Source organism: Ammospiza caudacuta, chromosome 18, assembly GCF_027887145.1.
Source record: "Ammospiza caudacuta isolate bAmmCau1 chromosome 18, bAmmCau1.pri, whole genome shotgun sequence".
In the NCBI taxonomy this organism is placed as follows: Eukaryota; Metazoa; Chordata; class Aves; order Passeriformes; family Passerellidae; genus Ammospiza; species Ammospiza caudacuta.
The window spans coordinates 13,486,663-13,511,979 of record NC_080610.1 but is presented as its reverse complement, the minus strand read 5'-3'; the positions used below and the strand labels follow the sequence as shown (position 1 = coordinate 13,511,979).

Genomic DNA, 25,317 nt, shown 5'->3' with positions numbered 1-25,317 from the left:
TTGGCAAGACATAAATTTATGTTAACTGCAGCTAAAGGTATTGATGTTTTTTTCCAAACATTTCAGTTTCTGTAGGGAAGGAAACAGAGTGTATTGATGTTTTATTTATTTTTTGTGTAACACTTTGGTAGCAGGTGCTGGTGTTGAGGCTTGGATCCAAGTCCCAGTCAAGGAAATGTGCTTTATTTGTGTGGTTGTGGACCCAGATTTTGCATGTTCTGGTGCAAACACAGCCCCTGCTGCTGGGAGAGAGAACAGGGAAGGACAACTGTGCCCTTTGTGACCTGAAGGGAAAGGGATAGTGGGAGTTCAGTGAGATAGAGGCAGTTTTAATGTGAGCATGTGGGAACAACAACGTTCCCTGCTCCATCCCCCTGGTAGTGCTGGGAGAGCCCTGGCTCTGCTCTGGCTGCTGCTTGGAGGACAGAGAAACAAAACATTAAAGACCTAAAGGAGCCTGGATATACCTGGGGAGATCATCAGTAGACAGGGGAGTGGAGAGCACATGTGTGTGCCCTAAAGTGCAACCCAGCTCCTTAAAAGCAGCATTAAAACCATATTTTAAAAAACCCAGCATTAAAACCAGTTTGCAGTGGTTGGAGGTGATGATGAGACTGCCCAAATGAATCTCTAGAAAGGCAGAGGGGCTGCCTGGAATGTTGAGCAGAGCAGTAACTTGCTCTGCAAGCAGCGTTACAGGTTCCTTGTGCCCTCAGCCCTCCTGACAAAAATCAGCCTTGGGGAGAGCAGGGGCCTGGAATAGGAGTGGAAATGGGGTGCCTGGGCTTTCCCCCCTGGGTTTGCCCTCCTGGGTGCTGCTGCTTCACCAGCCCTGCCTTTGTGCCCTGTGGGAGCTGCTGGCTCCTTGCTCCTCCAGTTGTGGAAGGATTTGTGGGGTTACAGGGGCAGCTCCAGCTCTGCTCCCACCTCAGACGTGGGAGCCTGCCCAGGCTCTGGGGGCTCCCTGAAGGGTCTGTGATGTGCTGGCTTTGTCTGTGGTGTCTCCTCTGTGGCAGTCACAGAGCTCCAAGCTCGGAAGGGAGAAGCTTTGAGGAGAAGTGTTGTACAGAGGGAGCACGTGAGAGTGGTCAGTGCAACGTGTGTGTTTTTTCTTCTCTCTTTTTTTTTCCTTCTTAATTTCCATGAGTTAGAGATGACGGTGACTCATGGTTTGGAACACACTTGAAATCCCTGAGGTGCTCATTGCCGCCTACTATCACGTATTGAATTTCTGACATACCGGAGGGATGTCTGCAGAGAAACTCTGATGTGCAATTATAAAATGTTGTAGCTGTATGTTGTTTGCATAGGAGCCATTAGCATGGTGTAACTGGAAAAATAATGCAGCTTTATTCTTGCTCTTGATTTCCCATGGGCATGGCAGTTCAGCAACTGTGTTCTGTCTTTTTCTAGGATGTTGACACATGTGGACCAACAGTGACATCCTTTTTCAGCAATGCTGTTTGTGCTCCCTCCTGCATTCAGAAGCATCTAAAAAGATTTTTTACAGAAGGTAGGTTCTGACATTTCAGCTGGATGGCTGTTCTTTTTCTTCTGGGTTAGAAAAAGAAAAAAACATTTAGATATTACTAGGGAGAATGGTAATTTATGTGAGGGATACTAACTTGCTGTTGGCGAGAGGAGATCAACCTTACCTTGGGTTCCACTTGAATAAATGCTTGGGGAAAACGTGGTGAAATGGAGGCTGGAGAATGGCTGCAGGAGCTCTTTGAGAAGGGCTTGGCAGTCACAGGACATGCTTGGCTTAAATTGCATAGATGTGTGCATTGGTAATAAACTTCTTTTGAAAGGAAGCTCACACTCCTTGCCTTTTTCTGTTTAGTCAGCATCCTTTCCTGCTTAGAATATTTCAAATAAATAAATTAAAAGGGAAAATGGCAGCACAGGAGGTGCAATTAATATAATTTTTAATTTAAATCTTAGGTGTGTTTTTTTCCTCAAAGAAAAAAAAAATCTTAACCTTGTTGATTTTATTTGTATTGAAATAAAAAGTAGTATAGCCTCATTTACTGCCATCAAATTGTAGTTTCTACCTTTGTTTGTCCTCTGAGCTTTGGATTTGTTTTGCATTGCCAATGGGATTGAGATGCAGAACTCCCCAATAAACAGTGTGGAAGGGGAAGCAGTTACCTGTGGTGGCTTTAACAAGGAAAAGTGAAGAAGAGATTGTTTTTTATGAATGTGTGTATGTGTGTACCTGCTACTCCCTTATGCTGTCACCTTTGCAGTGCTGCTTGGGGGTTCACTGTGTGTGTCCAGCTCCATCCAAATCTCTTGTGTGAATTCTAGAAATGTATCTCACAGTGTGAGCTCTCACCACAAAATTAGTGGCTGGAGTGTTTTGCTAGACAGGGTGTCAGCCTTTAGCCTGACTGCACAATTCTGCTTCATCTTATTTTCCTCCAGTAGTACATTGCTCAGCACTTATGTGGTTTTTTCCTTTATCAGAAATGGTCTTTTTGACTTCACCAAATGTTTCTTTGGAGTGATACTAAAACTTAACAATAGTCAGGTTTTGCTTCAAGAGCAACGAATTGCTGAGAAGAAGAGAAGGAATAAATGAGTTTGGATCTGAGACTGTTCACTTACCAGACTGAAATACACTTTCAGTCTCTCTGGTTTTATACCTCAGGGTCACAGCAGTTACACTGAGATTGCAGTGACACCAGCTCTGTATAAACATGCAATATCTTTATCAGAAATTGTGGTAAACTCTGGGTGATTTGAATACCTTAATTGTCTCCTGTCAGGAAATTGGCTCCCAGTGAATTCATTGCCATTCTCCAGGTTGATTTCCTTCCTGAAGCCTCTCTTTGGGATTAGCAGAGCCCAGTGCCAGGCTGGGTAGGCTGCTCCAGTGCTGTCTTGTCCCTCTGTGGAATACCTGATTTCCTCAGGAGAGAGCCCAGCAGCTCCTGCCTGCCCACTGCAGTTCCAAGGGAGCTGTGGCCAGGTCTCTCTGGGATCAAAAGCTTGAACAGAGGAGTTTATGCTCAGGGAGGCATTAATTGCCATGTGAGTTTGTGCTGCTGTGCTGAGGGGGAACATCTGTATCCCGAGAGCTTTGCCTCCTGTTTTAGGTCACACACTCCCCCACAGGCTCTTGCAGAGGGAGAGTTTTTCTCTGAATTAACCAGAACAGCAGACAAGAAATGCAATCCTTGGCAGAGCTTAGGGTTTGCTTTGCCCCAGGGCTGAGGCTCCATTCATTTTGCTTTCCTGGAGGATTTTACAGGGCTGATGAGATGCCCAAGTGGTCATTAATTCTCTGGGTAGGTGAGGGGAAATTGCCTCCAGAATGGTGTTCACAGGAAAATGAATCCCTGCTCTTGCGTCACCAGAGAGGAGCAACGTCTGTGAGCTGGCAGGTAGGGAATGTAAGGAGAGAAATGGGTTTTAAACCTTGTCAGGGAATGCAGTGCTCATGGAGACAAAGAGCTGAACCACCCTGTCCAGGAAAATGCTGGAGGCATTGGGTGATTTCCCCCTCTGTTCTGCCAGCATTGTCGTGTAGCCCTTTGTTTCTCCAAACCTGAAGGCTTTCAATCCAAACTGCTGGACAGAAGGAAAATTTTGGGAGAATGCTCCTCTGCAAGTCATCCTTGGGAGTGTTTTGCATAGAACTATTTCAAAATCTAGGGAAGTGTCCTGAATCCCTGCTGTGGGCAGAGCCCGGGGGAGGCTGTGCAGCCCTGAGCTGTGTGTGCCGGTGGTGCTGGGAGCTGTGGGGCCTGGCAGGCAGCCAGGGGGATGCAGTGTGATGTAGGATGGGGAGGGACCTGCTGCTCTGTCCCGCAGCATCCTCACTTCCAGCTCTCCTGGGCACTCTGCTGCCTTTTTGTGCTTCTCCTGCTCCTGCAGCAGCCTGGATGGGATGAGTGTGTTCTGTCTGGAGGAAGAGGCAGAAGCTGACACTGGGCAGGAGGATAAGAAAAGGGGGAAGGAAGGTAGATGAGCTTGAATCCAAGGGTGCCTGAGAAGATGTGAGGCAGTCTGGGGACAGGGGATTTGTGCCCTGGGGAAGTGATGTCCCCTCTGAGCAATTTCTGACCCACTGAAGGAATGTGTTGTGTCCTGTCAAAAGGAAGCACAGCCTTGGTTTGCAGTTGCCTCCTTCTGATGTCCTTCCAGCACTCCCTGCCTTGCCTGCAGCACCTGTCCCTGTCCCTGTGTCATGCTGGGCTGTGATTTTCCACCCCTGGCTGTGTGATGTGACCGGCTTTTCTCCATCCAGAGCCTTATGTCCTTTTATGTGGACACAAATTGAGCCCGAACCTTACTTCTTCTGCACCTTGTACTTACCAGGGGACTCAGTGTGGGACCCATGACAGGAGAATTGAACCCCTTGGTAGGGATGAGTTTGTGGAAACTGATTAAATGTGGAGAAATCTGTCTTCATGTTGGATCCTTCATCAACTGAAATGAAAAACTCACTGTGAAGAGTTAGATCAAGGGGATAACACTCCAGGGAGCTGGGTGATGGCTGCTTTTGTACTGGCAGGGAGAGGAGCCCTGTTTGGCAGCAGAATGGAGCAGTGCAATTGTGACATTTGCCTGTCTCAGTGTGTAAAGGTTGACTTGTTACTGTGCCAGGCAGGGAGAAGGGGGAGCTGCTGAGAGGTGAGGAAAGGAGAATGGGATCTTGTAAAGGTGGGAGAGAGTTACAGGTAAACCCATTTAGACCTGCCAGGACACAGATGTTTGGAAAGGTACAGAAGGATCCCTTTTCAAAAAGAAGGGATCTACAGAGCCTCCTGTACAATCTGGCACTATGGAATTCCTCATGGAAACAGGAGTGAGTTTTTCTTTTGGTGGTTTCCCTCCTTTTACAATAGAAACACAAGACACAAGGAACTGTTTGGACATCTTTAACTGAGAGGAAAGGGCTGTGATGCTGCTGTGGTTCTAACCACAAACTAACTGACAGTTTCCTGCTGCAAGTAACTTTCTATAGATCTAAACCTCCTTCATTTGTGTTTGTTTTTCTGTGCTGTTTAAATATCTGAGGGAGATTCTGTTGCTGCTAGGCTTCTATTTTTTGACAAAGTCTTTGTAATACTTTTGGAGGATGGTGGCATGAAGAGAGATCATTACAGCACTGATACAAACTCAGGTGGAGTCCAGAAAGTTTCTGTGTTTTACAACCTGGTTTAATGTAGAAGTGAAGAAGTAACACCACTGAATCAGACTGGTTTTGCAGTTACATTTGCATGTACAAAGCTCTGTTTATTTCTGAGGAGAAAAGATGTCATCGTGTGAACCTGCCTGTGTGGCTGAGATGCTTCATGTGATATTTCCATGGCATCATTACTGGCTTCTAATTCTCCTGCCTCCTTCCCACCCTTCTCCCCTGTGATGTGTTAAATATCACAGCTGCAGAAATGAGGGCACGTTTTTTCCTTGCTGTTCCCATTCCAGCTGGAAAACTTGGACAGAACCTTCCCTTGTGGTTTGTGATACTGTAAATAAAGGCTTGGGAGGTCACACGTTCTCCATCTCAAGTTATTTTGATTCCAGAGCTGGAATGGGAGAGGAGGAGGGAGGAGAGGAATAAAAATAAAAAACAAAAACAAAACCTCAAACTCTTGTAGCTTATTGTGGGAAAAAGAGCTCATTAATGCAAAGGGGAAGCAATTGGAACAAAGGCCTTTGCAGAGAGGACTTAGTCTTTGACTGAAGCTGCAACTTGGATAATTAAGGTCAAAGATTTCAAAGGAATCTTCTATAAAGCTTTGAAATAAAAGCTACCTACAAAGCAGAGGCCTTGAACACCAGCTCCTGTGATCTGGGGCTGTTGCTGGGCACTTGCTCTCTGCCTTAAAAGGTGCATCAGCCTGGCTCTATAGGCATGTGGGTGAGTAATTTTACCTGTGTCCCTCTGAAAATGGTTACTCATGCTCTGAAATGTCAGTGAAGTGGGCTTTGAGTGTGGAGTGGAGAAGCTGTGGTTTGGGTCTCGCTGGCTGCGGTCGGCTGAGCTGGAGTTGTGTTTGCAGCCCGGGCAGTACCCGTGGACTGGGCTGTGGGGGTGGGAAACCTGTTTGCACATTTTATCAACAACAGTGGTGCAGTTCAGCCTTCTGAAAGCCCACAGAAGCACGGCTGGTACTGCTGCTGTTCACAGCTGGAGTCCCACATCTGCAGGCATGGGCTCCTCAGCTGTGTCCCTTCTCGTGTTGGGGTTTGAGGCTGTTGGTACTCACAGAAAACACTCTTTAGGCTTAACCTTATCATGTTTTTCTCTTTTGGTATTTGTGTAATCATGTTTTGGACTGAGTAAGAAATGAGCTCAGGGCAAGGTCCACTGGGCTTTACTACTTGGTGGTGATATGCTGGGTGTGATAGATGTTGGTTCAGAGAGGAGACATCAACACTTACTGGCAACTGTGGCGTTCACTTTAGTGGAGTACTGAAGAGACCTTTTCCTGGTAATGATTTTTCTGTTGGCTTTTTTATCAAAACAGGATACAAAATGTGAATATAATTAAGCACTGTAGAACTCACATTGTACCTTGACACTATAGAAGTATTTCTTTTTCCATAAACTGTTATATTTATAATATACAGCAGGAACAAAAGAGGAACATTCCACATCTAGATGTTAATCTCTGCACCGGTTAGTCTTTTGATTCAATAACTTTTCTTCCTTGATCTTCTTTCCCTGTTTTTTTTTTCTTTAATAGGCATAGGACATATGGACATAAAAAATAATGGCCCAATTTCACCCCTGCTGTAGCTCATTGACGTCATTAAAGCTACAGCAGGGATGACTTGGCCCAGATTCTTTAAAAATAAGACCTGATGAACAACCTCTCCTGGAAAAGCTCTGTGGAGAAGGTTGTCCTGAGCACAGCACAGAGCAGATGTGCTGCAACTCACCCTGACATTGGATGCCATTCCCCCTGATGCTGTTCCAGTGAGATGCTGGGCCCTTCCTGGAGGGGACAGGAGGCTGCAGATGTGGTCCAGATCTGCTTTTACCATGTCATGGTAGTGTGGTGGAAAGGGGCAATAAATAAAGTGAGAGAAGGGCACTTAAGCAGAGGCAGGTCCGGGTGGAAACCTCCCTTGCTTGGAAGCTGTCTGTGCCAAGGACTGGGCTTGGCACATGGTGAGGCAGAAGATGGAAATGTAGAGTTATCTGTGAAAAACTGTTGCCCTAAGCAGGTTTTTAGGAAGATGATTTAAGTGTGTTTTGCATTTTTGTACTTTTTCCTCGCATCCTCTGCAACGTCTGGGTATTGCCACACAAGGATCAGCCATCTGAGTGTGGCAGTTCCTGGCATAAAGGAGCACTGCAAGGTTCAGTATCTCAGGGTTAGGTCTAAGGTGCAGCTGCTTTTTCAGGGCATATTTCCCTCCTTAGAGCTGGGCATAGAAATAGAAATTCTAGGTAATGTAGATCAAAAAAGGCAATGAATCATGGTGAAGAGTCTGAATTAAGCAGAAAAACGTGCTTTCAGATCTGAACACACTGGAAACGTGCTGTCAGATCTGAACACACTTGAGAACCTTTCACATTTTCACCTTTCACAGAAAGGTGAAAATGTGAAAGGTTCTCAAGAGCTGTTGACTGCTTTCTGTTTACTAAAATAGTGGCGGCAGTTCATAGATGGTGACTCTGAAAATCTTCACACTAACGTACAAAGGGAGTGTTTTACTCCCTGTTATTTATAACTGCAGGGAGAAACACCCTTCAGAGAGCAGTCAGAGCCCCAAAGCTGCATCTGAGGTGGGTGAATGCCTGATCACTTTTTGTACAGCCAGTATTCATTGCCCAGGGTATCTTTAATTTAACTGAATCCTTGGTGGTTATAACTGTGCCTGGCCAAGCCAGGTTCTCTTGCAGTGAGTCCAAGAAATCAGATAGGTCTTTTTCTGATGCCAGACTCTTCTGGTCCATTGAGTATAACTGCAAGAACACATAGTTCCCAAGGAGGAAAATGCTTACTGTGTTTTTGGTGACAGCTGAAGCTAACTTGGGGGAGGGCAAGATGGAGCAAATGGCACTTGTCTGCTTATGAGAGCATGTTCGTTTTGAGGGAGTTTGAGTTGGAAAGTTTTTTGCAGTGAAAAGCCAGAATAGTGTCAAAGTGACATTGACTAGTATAAATAGTGAAGGGAGAATTAAATCTTTAGAATATATTCAGTCCTTTGATTAGTCATCCAAAACTCTGCTGGTAAGACAGTGAAAGAAATCTGGGCTTAACCTGATAAATGTTCTTCTAATGGTGGAACAAGTCAGAAAACCCAAGAATTTAATTCATGATATCCAGAGAGGTCCTGCAGCAGCTGGCAGCAGACTGCTAAGGAAGAGTATTAATCCTAGAGGAAAGAGGGGAAAAGGTAACTGAAAACTCTGCAGCCTTAAGGACTTTTGGAAGTGAAAGATATTTGTTGAAATGCAGATAAAGGTGATTATCTTATTTTATTGCATAGAATACACCCTTGTCTGATTAACTCTCTTGCTTTGAAATTCTCTTTCCTTGTATTGTCTTCATCCATTTCAGTCTCCCCAGTGTCATTGTGGGTGGGCCTGTTTAGGATCTAACCCTGCTTTTACTGAGGTTAAAAGCAAAATTTGATGGGTGTGAAAAGAGCCTGCCCTGGGACTTGAAGTGAACTCCCAACATTTCTCTCTAACCAGACTGATGAGCAGCATGGATTGAATATTTATGCCAGTTCCAATAAAACCTTGATGAATGCAGAGAAGGGTTGAAGAGAGGATTCTACCTGAGTAAAAGAATGTATGAAAATTTTAAATTGCGTATCTTTGTGACTGACCTATAGCAGTTAATTTTCCAGAGCCAAGACTACATTGTCATCAGTTTTAGCAGAGTAGAGAAATGATTAATTTCTGTGGTATACAGAGATCTTTCTTAATAATCAGAAGCATGTCATCTGGTTGAAAATACAATTTTTCAGGAAGGAGGGGAGCTGTGAATGGACAGCAGCTCGTTGTTATGGATGCAGTCAGAGCAGAGGCATCCCTGTGAACCAATTCCAGCTCCCTCTCTGTGGCACTCAGGCAGTGCTGGGGAGGGATGAGCTACAGCCAAGCCTGGTTCCTCTGGAGCTCAGCACGTGGATGTCACGCTGCACACACTCCCCAGGCTGCAGGGGGTTATCAGGGAGATAACCTGGCTGAAGCCCAGCACTTGTGATGGTATCTCAGCCTCACAGCCTCCAGTGGAAACTCCAGGAAGTTCCAGTTCCTACTGAGCCAGCGTGTTGTGTGTGTTAATCCTGTGCAGGGGCTGTGAGGGAGAGGACAGACCCATGTCCTGTTTTGTTTGTGAAGAGTTAAGAGTTGAAATCAAGATGCAGATCAGGAGTGCTCTGAGTACCTAAAGAAAATCCTTTGCCTGTGGTTCCTGCATCATCCCAGCAGTTTATTAGAAAAATAGAAAGAAAAAGAGGGGGAGGCAAATACCATCTGTATTTATTCAGATTAAAAAGGAGAGTGGGGATGGAGCTGTAGGGTGAAGGGGAACTGTTCAGTGCTGAAGCAGAACTTTCAATTTATTTGATGGGAAATTTTAATCTATTCTGGATGATTTAACTGTTAAGCCCTAACTCACTTCAGCTCATCACCTGCTAAGTGCTTTGGTTCCACTGGGTACACTCAAGTCCTGTAGAGGCCCATGAGGTTCAGATCTATTCCTAAGAGCTCACAGAGTGTAGGAAAGAGTGAGGTAAAGGAAACTTTTTAAAAACACTGTGTTTATAAAAGAACAAAGAAAATAACCTTGAAATTAATTTGAGCTATCCCCTTGATCAATGGCTCTACATTGTCCACTAATTCTTTTGTATATATAGCTAGAATACAGCCTACCAATAAAAGTTCCCTTCATTTCTTACTATTTTGAGGTTTATTTTGATGGATTATGTTTCTAGGTAACAGTTGAAGGTTATTTCTGGGAAATGCTGCCAGAATGTTTATTAACATGTGACTAGACCCAGGTAGAGTCCCTTGAGAAAATCTGGCTCTTCTGTGCACTCTCAGCAAGGGGCAGTGACTGTGCTGAAGGGTGAGAGTCCTCCCGTTCCCTGCCCACGCTGGGCCTAGAAATAACTCTGTCAATAGTGGAAATGTCACAGCAGGAATGACTCGCTGGATGTGCCCAATTCCGCTTATCTAAATGAGCTGTGATCCTGGATTTAATGTGCTGTTTCATAGTTAAGATAAGAGTCACATGAATTAGATTATTGTTGGGGAAAAAAAAATAGAGGGGTTCTGATATAAATACTTCTGTGGGGAGTTTGGGGAGCATTAGCAAGTCTTTTTACTTTTATGAACAGCAGTGGTCAAAGCAGTTTCCTGCAAGAGATGCTTTCCACGTGATAGGAACTCTAGTCATTAAAAAAGCATGAATTGGATTAACAAGTGTAGAGTTATTTTAATTTGCCTTTGAGTCTTCAGATGTCAGTGCAAGCTTTAATCAGCAGTTGTGCCAGTGAGGAGCCACCTCATGAAATGGAAAGGGAGGATGTGGGCAGAGATGCTCCTGGCTGAGTGGTTCAGGGGCTCCCCTGTGCCCTGAAGGGTCCTGCCCAGCAGCTTCTCAGTTCTCCAGGATGGCATGAGCCCTCATGACCCTTTAGTGGCCTTGTCAGCAACAGCCAAAGGTGTCCCTGTGGTTTGTGGAGCTGAGGACAGGTTCAGCAGAGTAAAAACATGTGGCACAGGTAGTACCAGTCTTGTGACATTGGCAGCTGGCTGTCTCCTGGGCACTTGTCTGATGCCTTTCTTTCAGGTAGACTTCAAAATACTATTTCTTCCTTCTGGGAGCTTCCTCTGCATGTGAAACAAACTCCTGGAGCCCTTTGTCTTTGGTTTCACATCACCCTTATGGCCCGTGGTGCCCATTGCTTTGAGCACCCATCTGTATTCCCTGGGGTTCAGTGGGAGATACAGCAATGACAAATGTTAACAGCTCAAATTCTTCTTTCTGTGTGTGCTTAATAAGCAAAACATCATCTGTGTTGTTTCAGAGGCAGTGATGAGCAGTTCTTTCCTTCCCTGTGTTCTCAGGGCACGGGTGCTCAGCTTTGGCCCAGTACCAGGGATTTTGTCATGAGGCAGAAGCAGGAGGGCACAGAGGGTGTCCCTTCTCAAGGCCATGGTGGGGACAGCAGTGCTGAGCTCCTGATAACCCTGAGGGGAGGGACTGTCCCAGCACTGTGACTTTGCTGGGGCATTCTTAATGCTCATGTCTGAGTGGATGGCTCTGTTCTGCAGGTCATGATCAGGAAAAAGGCAAATTCCCTGGACAGGGTGGCAGGAAGTGCAGGAGGTGAGGCAGCAGGAAGCAGTTCTGTGATCCTGAGCTTCTGTTGGTAGAAAAGTTGTGCTTGTTCTTATTTCTGCTCTGGCTCTCTGCTCTTGGCAAAGTTTGTGTTTAATTTTGTGAGATATTCAGGGCAGTACCTGCCATCTCTCTAGACAGCTGTACTCACTCCTCTTGTTATCACCATGGCTGTTCACTGGTGATAAAGGAGAAGCAGAAGAGGAACCAGGATCCTGATACTTGGGAACAGGGCAACACTTCCATTTGAATTGTCTCTTGTAGCAGAGAGTCCAGGCACTGTGGGGATCTGCTTCCTTGAAGACCTGAAATACACTTTTATTGACTACTCAAACTTTGAAATCACGATGGGACAAAGTAGCAAAACCATTGAAAAGCTTCTTTCCCCACATCTTAGTGCTGTCTTCATGGCTGCCTCTTATGATTCGAAACACTCCCTGTGTCATTCCCTTTCTTTTAATATAAGCTTGTCTCTACTGCAAGTAAATACATTAATTTAATATCCCGGTTGCCTGAAATCAAGTGGCTCCAGTGTTGCCAAACTCGTGTTGCTGGTAGCTCAGGGGGATATTCTGCCCAGCTGTGCTGTGACCATCTGCCATTGGCTTTCCTTTTGCACAAGAGCAGGATCTGGTCACTCACACCACCAACCTTTCATAATCCTCCCTGCCATGCTGATTTAAGGGAAAGTGTCAATTCTCCATCTCCTTCCACCCAAGCCATCACACACACCCTGACTGTTCCACTTACCACTTTCCTGGCCTGTGGAATCTGCCTCTTTTCCTTATCATTGCCTGGAATCAAAGTGCAGCTTGGGGGAGTGCGGGGTGCCTGCTGCTTCTGCTGAGCTGTTCCCTGGGCTATTCCAGTCACCCCTGAGCTCTGGGCTGCTGCTCCCTGATGTCAAAGCAGAGGAGTAACTCTGCCCAGGGGCTCAACTGCATCAAGCTTTTGGAGATTAAGCTGATTGCACATCTCTCATAAATCAATCTTTCTGTATTAATAAATAAATGCCTGCCATAGTTGCATTATTACAGTTCATGGAAGCTTTCAGAAAGAAAAATTTCCTGAATAAGCCATTTCTGCAGTCTCAGCTGGCTTTTAAAGACTGGTGTCATTAATTGAATTTTGGCTTTTCCTCTGGAATGGGGACTGTGCTTTTTGCTTGAGCATATGGCTGATGTACGTGAAAGAGAATAGGAGATACAGTCTTTAGAGCTATTGCTTGGCTTCTTTGGCCATCAGGTTACTGGGAAGAGTGAGCAGCCTTTCAGTGGGGCTGCCTTACACTGGGGTCTTTGAGGTGTGAGGCTTACCCCACTGAAGGCCATGTCGTGATTGTTGGTTGGCTGTAGAGACCTGGCTGCTTGTCTGCTGCTGACTCATTCTTCCTGCAAAGTCTCTCTTAAAACCACAAAATGTGGTCTATATATTACAGGTAACCAGATTCTTCTTTCTACAGGGAATGATACTTGTTGGAAATCTATTTTGATTAATTCAGAGCATCACAAATGTAATAATTAAGTGATCCTTAATTTCCATACTCATTTGGTGGAGAGATAGCAGCTTCTTTTTTATAACTGGGCTTTGCCTTTTGAAAATACTCTGACCAGTGTTACAAAGAAACCATATTATAGCCCACCCTTAATAGCCACTGATTAGAGGGTCCTTTGTGAAGTGTTGTCTCTTTCTGACATAAATTAATTAATATGGAACCAGCAAAATTCCTATGGAAACAAAACAGAAGTAAATTTAATACCAGATGAGTGTGTGTTTTGGGCTATGAAAGTGATCATGAAACTCATTTCTTAACAGGACCACTAGAAGAACAAACAAATCTGCAGAGATGTGGTTGTAAGCCTCAGCTAGAAATGTATGTTTGTGGATATAATTAAACTTCAGTTAATAATGTATTGTCCTCAGTCTTGGCAGAGAGCTGGACTTGGGCTGTGGCTACATGTCCAAAGCATTTTTACCAGATGAACTTCCCTGTGCAGCCTGCTCAGGAGCTCTCAAAGCACTTGCAGCTCTCCAGTGGCTGCTCCGCATCTCTGCTCCTCTCTGAGCTCTGAGAGCAGTGAACCCTTCCCTGTGGCCCCGGGTGGCTGTCACTGTCCCTTCCTCAGGCTGCAGTGTGTCAGGGTGATGCTTCCCGATTCACTTTTTGCATTGCAAATCCTGTTTCGTAAGTAAGCCGCTTCCACCGATACCTTAAAGGATTTATTGTCTCTCAGAGCTTTTCTTCACCTGGCAAAAACCAAAATATCATCAGTGTCTTGGAAACCTCTGTGCTGAGCATTGTATGATTAAGCTGTACTTTTGAAGTGACGGGTTTGGGCATATAATTTTCATGACCATCTTTGCTTTCAGGGGTCATAAATACTGGTTCCAGCTGTAATGAAGTGCTGTGCTACTTACTACGTTCTTATCATTGCGTGTGTCTTTTTGTTTAAATTACTAAATCACAGTGGCAATGGCCATAATAATGCGGTTGTTTTATGTCTTGGAACAGGGAAAAATAATTTTATTTAGTTGGAATAATGTAATTGTAACGTGCCTCTGGGTTAGAGTTAAAGGGGGAGGTGGTGCAGGTGGCTGCCAAGGCAGGGCTGTTCTCTGGATGATTTTCTGCAGCAAATTCCACAGCCGTGGAGGGGCAGCACGTTTGTTTTTAATGGAACAACTTGTGAGCAAACACCGGGATGTTTATGGTGACAAGGAAAGCACTAGAAAAATAGAGGCAATAAAATCCCACTGGTTAAGGGCAGCACACGGATAATTGGCTCAGTCAGGTGCATCTCGGGGGAGGGATGTGGATCTGAGATCTGGTCTATGCCATTACTGGCACAACACTTGAGCTCTTTGCACCTCTGAAGGCTGTCTGTAGGGGAGGCAGCTCTGCCTGGGTGGTTTTGTGAGGCAAAGTGCCAGGGAAGGACTCGCAGATCCTCTGATGGAAACTGCTTCAGAGATAAGGTGTTTATTTCCCCTTTTGAAGAGAAAAGATGTGTGATGGTTTCTTGAATCAGGATGACTGCACCAATTCAGATCTAATTTGATAAATGAAGTATAAAGGCCCAGTGAATGACCTTCTGTAAAATCCAAGAGTGCCTGAACTATTTGTTCTCTAAATCTTGCTTCTCATCTCTGTATTTCCTGCTCATGCTGTTCATTAGTCTCCTGTGCCCTGTTGTTTTGGGGCAGATAATGGATAGCTGAGTGGTGATGCTGAAAACAAAGCTCCTGTATAAATAACCTGCTTTTCTCAGCATAAATTCTTCTGGGTATGGGGCACATACCCACACGCTTTTTTTTACATGTATTAGTATTCCTTATGTAGCCTCTTGGATTCCAGTTGATTGAGGCATCTCTTCCCCTGGTGAAAGCTTACACTGCTGTGGCTTCACACGGACTGTGGTTTATTTCCAAATGAATCATGAGGGTTTTACAAGCTGTAAAACTTCTCTGGAGAGCTTAAGGGTGTGACCAGCTTACAAGCGTGGGTGATTTTTTTTTTTTTTTTTTTTTTTCTCTTTTTCTGGTTCAGGGCTGAATATGTCCTCAATATCTTCTTGATGTTTTAGGTTGCCAGCAGGATTTGTTTTTCCTTCACATGGGATGCAGCACAATCCCAGACTTTTGTGGCTGCCTCCAAAGCTTTGCTGGCACTCCCCTGGGGACTTGGTGTAGGGAGTGATAAAACTTCATTAGTGTAGGTTCCTCCAGCCAGTGTAAACCTTTTATGAGCAATAAGCTTGTGCATTTGGAGAACAAAATTGCTGATTTCTCTGGCTGGACTTTGCTTAAGGTAAATGTGTCATTTTGCCTTTCACAGCAGCTCTTTGGCCAGGCCTGGGGAGGCAGATTTGACCAGTCCAGCTTAGTCCAAACCACTTCTCTCCCAAGCTGTTTGTTCTCCTGGGATTCTGTTGGTGGTGGAACAGCCCTGCAGAGGGGACTGTGGATTGGCAGGGTTGGTTCCCTTGGGCTCATCCCCTGACCTGCTGGACCTGGAATGTGTGAGCAGCCCTGGGGAGAGCTGGCACATCCACGCCTGGCTCTGGCGTGTGCTGGGCTGGGGAAATCTGGAAACCAAAGGGTGTTTGCAGTAGTTGGAGCTCTGGGTGGGGGCTGTAGGAGCATTTCTTGTACAGTGTCCTGCAGGGCTCATCCCAGGTTCCTGCTGCTGGTCTCTCTGCTCTGACTCAGCCTTGGCTGCCCCAAAGAGAGACTTTCTCCAGAGCAGGGCACTGGCCAAGAAATCGGGAGCTGGCAGTGATATGGAGCTGGCAGAGGACAAACCAAGCTGGTAGGAACTGTCAGGAGCTCTGGGAAATAGGGAAAAAAATATCCCCTCTTTTTCAGGCATATGCCAAGGGTAGGTGGTTCAGAAGGGGAATACCTGGCACATTATTATGCCAACTTACCCAGCTGCCCTAACAGGATACTTTTGCCAGGAACCTTTGGACCTATTCTTCTTGGTGTAAACAACATCAAATAAAATACTTGTTACTATAAATAAAATGTGTATGATTACCTGGAGTCTCTGTAGGCACCTCACACGGTCAGCATTTGTTCCTTTCTGCCTCTGCCAGCAATTACTGGAGAAAGAGAGAACCATCAGTGAGCACAGGCATCAGCCAGGCAGCATGGAGGCTCATAATAACTTTCTTTTATGATAAAGGAGATATTTTTATAGTCTGAATTTTTTATTTCACTTTTCCCCTAGTGGGAGAGAATTACTGGTGATGATAGTTGGTGGAGCAGCTCCTGTTGGGAAGCACTGAATGGAGGAAGGATTTATTGAAGGGAATGTGTTGTGAATTCCTTTATAACACACATTTTTTCTTTCCCCTTTATTTAAAGAGGTTGTTTATAACTAAGAGACCATTAGTGCCCAGGAGGTAATTTTGTTTCAGCAGTACCTTATTGAATGAAAGCTTGGTAGTCTGTTTCTGGATGGAAGCCTTGGGAGCAGCTCCTGTGTAATGCTGTACCTACATTTTTTTTTTTCATTTCTCCTTTTTTCTGCTTTAAATTGCAATTGGTGCCGTTCCTTCCCATGTAGTTGAATGAACAGCTTTGTGAAGTACATGTCAGCATTTGAATTGTGCTTTTCATTTACTGTAGCCAGTTCCAGGCCTCTCCTTTCACCCCAAGGGTTTCTAGAAGGTTTCTTGACAAATCTCGCTTTTCACCCCCAGCAGCCCAGAGACAAAAACCCAGGAGCTCCTTTGTGTGCTGCTTGGCTGCTTTGCCTGGCTTGCTGATGCTGTTGGAGAAATTCTGTGATTTTTGCAAATGATACTAAAATTAGGGTGTGGCAGAACTGTGCTCTGAGAGTCCTGCTCAGGTTACTGCCCACAGCTCTGCCTCTGCTGAGGAGCAGTCAGAATTTATCAGTGTAAAACCTTCTACACCAAGGGAGTAAACAACACAGATTAACTGGTGCAGGATGCTGAGCACTCAGCTTCCCTTGTTGTGTAAAGTGGGGTTTGTTACTTCTGGCCTGAATACTGACCTCATAATCCTGTGTCTAAAGCACCTGCCAATCATTTCCCACTGTAGCAGTTAAGAGATAAGAGAGAGAAGTGTATGGCAAAGACTGAGGATCATTGCAAGAGCTGTGTTCCTCTTTGGTTTAAAATAATCTTTCATGTGATCAAAGAAAGGGTGATGTGTTCCTAATTATCTCCACTGTAAAATCTTTTGAGCTGTTGCTGCAGAATGTCTAATCCAGAAACCTCTTTTGGTGATAAAAATGGTGAGGGAAGGTCATGTGTATTTTGCATCTTGCCCCTTTTACCCTCCCTTTAGTTAAAGCATTTGGGATGGAATACACTGAGCTACCCAGGTGCAGAGGATATTACAGATTTCCATATTGCAAGCCCTAATTTTAGCTTCTCTCTGCAGGGTTCATGCCAATATTCACCCACTTGCATTTGCACTTTGGGTAGCACTCATTACACAGTGTGAGCTTTGCACATGTGCCACTCCTCCTGCAGAGGGGATTTGTGTTCCTCAGCCAAACCGAGGGGTCTGCGTGGGGCAGGGGCGGGTGGGGAGCTGCTCACAGCTGGGCATGTGTCCCTGCAGAGCCCCGGGCTCGCTGCAGCCTCTTGGAGCCAACTGGATGGGAGCAAGGGGAAAGGAGCTCTGTAATTCCCTTCTGCTCTTGAGTGAAGTGGAGAAATGGCTCTGCCTTGCACGTCGTGCACTTTGGCTGTGGAAGGACTCCCAGTCCAATTTGTCAAGGCAGAGACTTGACGTGAGTCCAAATGTACTTGACAATAGTCTCTCTGCTGTCAAAACCTCTCCTGCTCCTGTGATAAAAACATAGCTCCAAGAAACACTCCTCTCCTTCCTTCCTGTGGCTCTTCAGAAAGACTCTGCATCCCAGAGCTGCTCTGGGGAGGAAGTTCTTTCCTGGATTCAAAGCACTTACCCGTTTCCCATTAAAAAGATTTGACAGAGCAGTGCATTCAAAACAAGATAGCCACAGAGAATTTGAATTTATGCTTTCTTTAATTGGCCCACATAAGATTTTATTTACTGATAGTGTCCAAAGGGAGCTGTCGAAACATTGCAGAAAGAGTGAATGTGTCCATTGTGGTAATGTGCTTTTGATAAATGCATTATGGCATAGTTATGAAGTCAGGAAGAAGCCTTAATTACTGTTATGAAGCCATTAGAGTCTAAAGCAGCAATTTCAGCTCTAGTTGCAATTGTGTTTTATATTTCTTCATTGAAGACTTTTGCACCAAAAAACAGTGCTTGTTTTAGAAGGTAATTTATGCCTTTTATTTCCTTTGCCTTTTTAAAATGGTGCAGAAGTGACTGTGATAGCAGTGAGCTCCACAGATTCACATAAATTAAAAAAATCCCACAACCTTTGTGCAGAGCATGTACGGGGAATTCATGCAGGGAAGTGATGCTATATGACCTGCTGATTGTTTTCTTCTGTTACTCATATGGCAAAAGAAATTACTGAGCTTGATTCTCCCATGATGAGGAAAAGAAATAGAGGGAGAGAGGGAAGGATTGGTCTCTAGGAATCTCTTGCAAATGTTCCTGTGGGGTGTGAGGGAAGGAGAAAGACAGGTCTTGGAAACGTCTTATTAATGAAAATTGCTTTGGGAGATCAGTCAGTGTTATAATAACCTGCAGATGGGGTCAACAAATTGTCTGTCCCTGGAAACCTCTGTTTTCCACATCATCTGTTCCCCAGCACAGCCAGAATCTCACTTGGATCTCCCCTGACAGCCACCACAAACAAAGTGTTTGGAGCTGACTCTTCTACCAAAAATGTTAGCAAAAAAAAGAGCTTTGTTTTCAGATGTTTGATCTTTTAATGTTTTAAGTTATTCAGCAAAAGGCTGTTTAATGTTCACTCACCTGTTTTTGGTGCTTTGTACATGTTCTTTCGCTCTCGTGTAGCACATTATTTATAGCAGATGTTAATTTAATGGTGTGAACTTTGTTGCCCTTCAGCACACAAGCATCTTAATTTCAAAACCAAAACTGACCAACAGGATTGTAAATCAAAGGTTAACAGGCATAACAGCACAAAGGCATTGTTTGCTTGCTTGTTATACCGATAGTGAGCTGCTTTCTTAAATGGAATATTTCTTTAGCAACAGGAAGGCTCAGTACAAATTGTACTATTATGAGAAAGGAGGAATGAGCATTACTTAGTGTTTTTCCAAAGCTGATTGTTAAAATAATTGCAGGTGCAACACGGTAGGGCTGATGGTTTTTCCAGCAGCTGTGGAAGCAGCTGTGGGTGCCTCCAGCCACTCCACGCCAGCTCTGAACTGGCTCTCACTTGGCCTCACTCTGGGCTCCGACTTCTGGCAGCTTCTTGGAATAGACTGCCCAGAGAAGCTGTGGCTGCCCCATCCCTGGAAGTTTCTGTGATTCTAGAGAGCAGTGAGGATCTTTGCTCATAAGCTTTGGAAAGCAGCAGTTAAAGGAGCCCTTCCCAAGAGCAGGAATATCCTCAGTGCACCAACCCTCCCAGGGCAGGCAGCGTGGGGGCCTCCGCATCCAGCACTGTGGGGAGCCTTGGGTCATGTTTTTCACGCTCAGTCTGGGATTCAGCCCCTTCAGCTGACACTCAAAGATGTCAGAGATGTCCAGAATGTCTGCTCAGTATGTTGGACCAGTTTTTAACTTTCCCAAAGTGTGTTTATCTTTGCAGGGTGTTTTGCGAGGGCTCTGTTCTTAGGACGGTTTTCTGGTTTGATTCCATTACAAGTAATTAAAAAAAAAAAGGCAGCAAAACCCCTCCAAACTCACCCCCAGCCCCCTCTACCCCAACACTTAACTATTCCAAGGCTGTGTGATTTCCCTCTCCATGTGCTTTCAGCATGCTGAGCTTGGGAAGGTGCTGATGGTAAATATCACCACCTTGTTTCCCAAAGCTGTTGGGTAAGATCTCTCACTGCAGCATCTGAAGCATTACTGGAAATATTCAGAACTGTTACAACAACATATCTGCATAATTTTTCTTTTCCAAAAGTCTTTCCCTTCCGTTAATTTTGGGTGGAAGACACTAATCAGAGAGATTCAGGTGTCAGCAAATGTTCCAAGCTCCTGAATCATGCAGCAGAGAGTGAATGCTGAAACATTTCCCTTCCCTTTGGATAGCAGCATTAATTCTCAGAGTGCACTGGTAGTGCTGCTGCAGTTATCATCATATCTGTGTATTTTCAAGCTGAAGGTGCTTGCAGTTATGATGTTTGTCCTGATTGTCTATTGTTAGAGATGTTCTGGAATTTGGGTTGACTTCTTGAAGTCTGGCACACAGCATAAAAATTCTCTGTGTGCCTCATCTCTGTAGAGTGGCAACACTACAGATTAAACCTAAGTTTTATCTCCAAAGGAGATAGGCTAAGTATTTTTTCCTCTCCAGGGTACTCTACACTGTCTAGCTCTACAATTAAAATGGATGTATCTTTACCTATTTAATATAATACCTATTATTTCCTCTTTGCTTCAAATTTGAGTAATTTGGGGCAGTTCATGCTTCTAATTTAAATGAATTTGTTCACAGCTGTAAGCTTGTAGATGTGTTAGGTAATGTGAAGCTCAAAAGAAACACTGGAAGAGTCCAGAGAAATTTAACCAGATGATTCCTCTGCTCTCCAGGCACAGTTCTGTTGGGTTGTCACCATTGCAGTCAGCTTCACCAGCCTCCAGCACAGCCCTTCCACAACTGTGCATGTATTTATTTATTCAGAGCATCTGGTGTCAATGGCTAACTTGCAGGCTGGTGCTGTTTGACCATTCTGAAGTTTGTTAAAACGTTCCTCAAAAGGCATTAGTGCAGCTGCTTAGTTCTGCATTTCTACTGACAGGGGCTGCCCAGCCTGTCCCTGCCCCGGTGAGGGGATTTAACCAGTTCACCTCTGTCCCTTGTAGAGTTCCTGGGAAGTTTCACCCCAGCTACACACACACTCATCAGTAGATGTTGAAACCAGCCATTGTCTTCAGGCATTTGGGGCAAATGCCGCCAGAAAATGGCACAGAGGACAAAAACTAAATTTGCCTTCTAAAATCCTTTCAGCTATTAACTATTACAGATATAATTAGACACACAGGCAAGGACTATTATCCTATAAATGCCTTTCTAGTCTGTTCTGCTTTTGTAACCTTTTTTTTCATCTGTCATGCTGCCTCGCTGCGTTGTTTCTCCTGCAGCCTGGCGTCTCCACCACCGTGTCCCATCGCTGCTCGTGCTTTGCGCTGCCTCTGTTTGCTTTCTCCCTCTATTTACGTCAGAGCTGTCGTCGCTTGGCTCTGCACTGGTGTTCTCGTGAAGCCACCATCACTCACACAAATAGGTGGTTCTTATTGCTGCAGGAAAATGGAGAGCTCCTCTCTGCAATCACTCTCTCCCCAGGCAGCGCATCTTCTGCCTTTGCCACTTGGTTGATGAGGATTTTTGGAGTTTTTGTTGTGTTTTTGAAGTGCCTCAGAAAGTTGAAGCTTTGTGTAAATTGGTCCCTGCAGGTGCTGGTGTAGGAGGCAGAATGAGTCCCTTGGAGCAGGGATGCAAGTCCAGGCTGGAAAACCTCCAGGAGCTGCCTGGACATGGTGGGAAGGAAAGCCATGGCTTTCCTGTAAGAACATGCCACAGTTTGCCCAAACCAGACACCTGAGAGCCCCTGAGTGGGCAGGGGATGTGCATCAGGCCCTGGAAATTCACCTGAGCCCTTCCCTGCCTGCACACTGTGGTGTCCTGGAGTGCTGCAGAACCTAGGTGAGGAATCCTCTGAGGTGCTGTGAGGGCCTGAAAAACCCTCGTTAGGAACCACACAGCTTTTCCTCCCACAGACAGGACCTTAGAGTGTGGTTTTGTGTGTGCACTTCCACGTGTCTGTGTCAGTGAGAGCTGAGGGTGCTCAGCAGGACTGGGATCCAAGGTACACGGGCAGGGGCACCCACTGAGCAATGCCAGCACCTCGTAGAACAAACAACCCCCCCTAAAACCCACGCTCATCGTTTCCCAGACACAGCTGAGATGCTCAGCCCTGCCCACAGGGAGATGGATGGGGTGTTTGGACTCCCTGTTGCTCTCCGTGGAGGTGAGTGTGTTTATGTTATTTAAGGAGTTGGTACATAATCAGTCTTAAAATTAACTGCCTGCCTGTTGACTTGTCACCCTGTGAATGAAAACACATTGCTTGTAATTTGTTTGACATTATTCTGTCCTGTTGTCAGGCTTCTAATTACATTTAGAACATAACCCAGATGTCTGTCTGTCTCCTGTCTCTCTTTTTTTTTAAAATTATCATAATTATTATTATTATTTATCTTTTTTATTGTCAAACATGGAAGGAAGTATTTCTCTGAAGTGATGGAAGTCTGTTTGTTCCTCTCTGTTTCCAGGAGATTAGGAGGTGGCTGCAGGCTTATCTCTTAAAACTGCTCCTTTTACAAGAAGGTGTCACTTTGGGCATCCAAAATTGCAGCTCCCTTGTGACTTTGGTTTGACCTCCTGTGAACTTTAGGGACATTGAAATATGTTTCCATCTACATGAAAGTAGGTAGAAGGTACAGCTTTCTAAATACGATCACAGTCCCCACCTTACTTATTTTTAAAGAAGAGATAAATTGCTTGTGCTTTTAGAAGTTTAAAATATTAATGTATTTAAATATAACAGTGAAAGAGAGGCGAGGCAGAAGGGGTTGCCCTTTCAAAATGTGCGCCAGTGAGCAATCTTTTATGGAAGCCATTGGATAAGCCTGTCATGCTCCTTGCCAACAGTGCCTTTGGATGATTAGCAAAGGAAACTCAAGCTGCTCACTGTGAAGTTTTATTGCTCCAGTCCTATCCTGTAACCTGAATTTTCCTCAAACCACAAGATTTAAGCACCAGAACCACAATTTTTCTATAGAATATTGGATCACCAATATGACCAAGCCCAGTTTTCCAAAAGTATTAAGTCACTTAAACATCCAAGGGCTGCTACTTCCTTAATGGAACTTCTGAATACTTTAACTCTGTTCCTGCTTGGAGAAAACTCTGTTCCCCACTGAACAAGCTCCATCCCCCTTGTGGTGGTTCTTTTTAAACTGCTTCAAGTTTGCAAAGCAACAGGAGTTTGTGCTAACTGTTTCTTGATTCTTGGTCCCTGCTGAATTGAGTTTTTGGTATTATTGATCACCAACTATCCTAGCTCTGAGCTGTGGAGGGTTACTATTATGCTTGGACACTGTTTTCTTAGGCAAAAGAGTCAGATCTGGCCGGTTCCAGCAGGAGACAGATTTTTCTGTTCTGCAAAACCTTGTTCAAACAGAGCTCGTGGTAGGGGAGAAGGTGAAAGTATATGAAAGACACAGTGGGCTGCCATAAGAGAGAAAAAGTGGGAAGAAAGAATAAAAGAAATAAAGCAAGTGTTCAATACAACTGATAAGTGTGAGCCTTAGGCACAGAGACTGCAAATTATGGTGTGGTCCCTGCCATTAGTACAAATACATCCCTGATTTTCCCCTCTGCATCCCTACCCGTGGGATCTTAATGAAGGACAAGCTATGCAAACAAATTGCCTGAACCACTGGTGCCTCAGCTTGAGACGAGCTGTGTTCTGTGCTCTGGGCTGCTCCGTGTGCCTGGGATGGTGCTTTTTGATCTGCTGCTGTTCTGATCAACAGTACTGACCTGCTGTTCCATGGGGTCTGGGCATCTGTCTGTCCTGCCACCTGTGGAGAGGGCTCCTGGCTGTGATGCCAAAGGTTCTTTGAGTCTGCAAAACTGCAGGGACAGAAAGTAAACCTTGGTGTTTTTTTGTGATGGAAGAGCTGCTTCCCCAAAGGGACAGAGCTGGTGGGCAGTGTTGAGCTTGGCTGAAATGCTGCTGGAGAGGGGGATGTTGTCACTTGAAGTTCCTCTCTGATCCCTTCTTGCTTTTGTTGGCAGCCAGCAGTTAAAGGGGGAAAAGGCATTTCTGGCTCTGGGCATCTGGGCCCAAGCCTGGCTGTCACCTCAGCTGCCTCTGAAGATCTTGGTCCTTACAGGAGCTGACAAACAAGAATGAATTGGTGACTCACCAGCACAATAATGTCAGAAATGCTAGTTTTATTTTGCTGTGCCTGCATGTTCTTCAACCTGTAACTATTTATGCATTTTTTAGCCTGAAGAGAGGCTCTTGTGTCCATGTAGAGCAGAGGATGAAAATGCAGAGTGGGTGCTTTTGGAAGAAAAGTCTCTTTGGTACAGTGGGATGTTGCAGGTGGATGGATGGCTTGGCTTTCACCAATATGAGGAGGATTGGCAGAGCTTGATTTTAGTCCAGGTGGTTGGTGGAGCAAAAAAAGGGTTTCTCTAAAGATCTTGTGTTCGGTTTTCTCTCTTGTTTTTTCTCCTGAAGCAGCACAAAGGAGAACTGCCTGCATTTGAGATCAGGAAAGCTCTGTCCATGTGTGTTTTCACAGATTGGGGCTTTAAGTGACAAGTTAATTCTCAGATTAAGGAGGGGGAAAAAATCCTTGGAACAGCAATGAAGCTATGTCAGTTTTGGGGAGGGGGAGAAAAAGATCTTCACAGAAGAGGAAAAATCTGCTCATTTACAGTTCAGCTAATGAAGCAAGAAGTTAAGATGTAACAATATACATTTATTGAGTTGTCTTTCTATTTATTAGTTACTGTGTTCACTGAGCATGGTTTCCAGGGGTATGGCTTTTATTTCTCTTCAGTGATGAGAAGTTATCTTAATAAATTAAGGGATCTATTAGCAGGAGCAGCTATGTGTTTTCCAGCCTTCAGCCAGGCCCAGCTCTCGAGGATGCCTGAATCCCCTCACGTTTCTCTTTGAGCACAGAGCAAAATGTGCATTGCTCCTGGGTGTGAGCATGTCACACAGGTCCCTCCTCAGCTGTGGGGACTCTGTTCTGTCCCTTGTGACAATATGCTCAGTGTCTAAACTGTATGGATTGTGCGAGTGATTTTGATTTGGTTTTTATTTCCCCCCCTAGTTTGACTTTCCTTCTCCTTTTAGTCGTTCTTTCTTGTTGTTCCACAGTAAGCTTGGATATTAATCATATGGTATTCAACCTCTCCCACTGTGACAATAACAGCTGCTTGATCATTTTTTTTGTAAGAATTTTTCCTTTACAACTGCAGCCTTCCAAAAAAAATCAACCAAAAATACCCCAAAGAATCCAACCTATGAAAAACCCAGGAAGGCTTTGAAGAAATGTCAGTGTCATTTAAATATGTAACACACACACACTCAGGCTTTCTCTCTGTACCTGCTGTCTAATTTCCCTTCTCTCAATAGCTCTGACTAATCCTGGGATCTTTCCCTGTAGGAGCTCTGCTATTTATGAATAGAGCAAGTCCTATCTGTGGACTCGTTAATGCTCAGAGTACTCAGATTAACAATGTGCATAACTAGCAGGGAGCTGAAGGACCAGGTCCTCAGAATAACAGTTGGGAGGAGATGACCCTGTGGAATATGTGATGAAGGAAACAGCTTTTGCT

General features: G+C 44.8%; 1 protein-coding gene across 1 annotated transcript in view; it reads left to right on the top strand.

Annotated features, from left to right (window-relative positions):
- Positions 1-1,285: 1,285 nt before the first annotated feature.
- Positions 1,286-25,317, top strand: part of PITPNM2 (phosphatidylinositol transfer protein membrane associated 2) — a 109,575-nt gene continuing 85,543 nt past the window's right edge. Inside the window, exon 1 of the mRNA XM_058816429.1 lies at positions 1,286-1,513. The gene's annotated coding sequence lies outside the window, so the exon portion shown is untranslated. The remainder of the gene's footprint in view (positions 1,514-25,317) is intronic.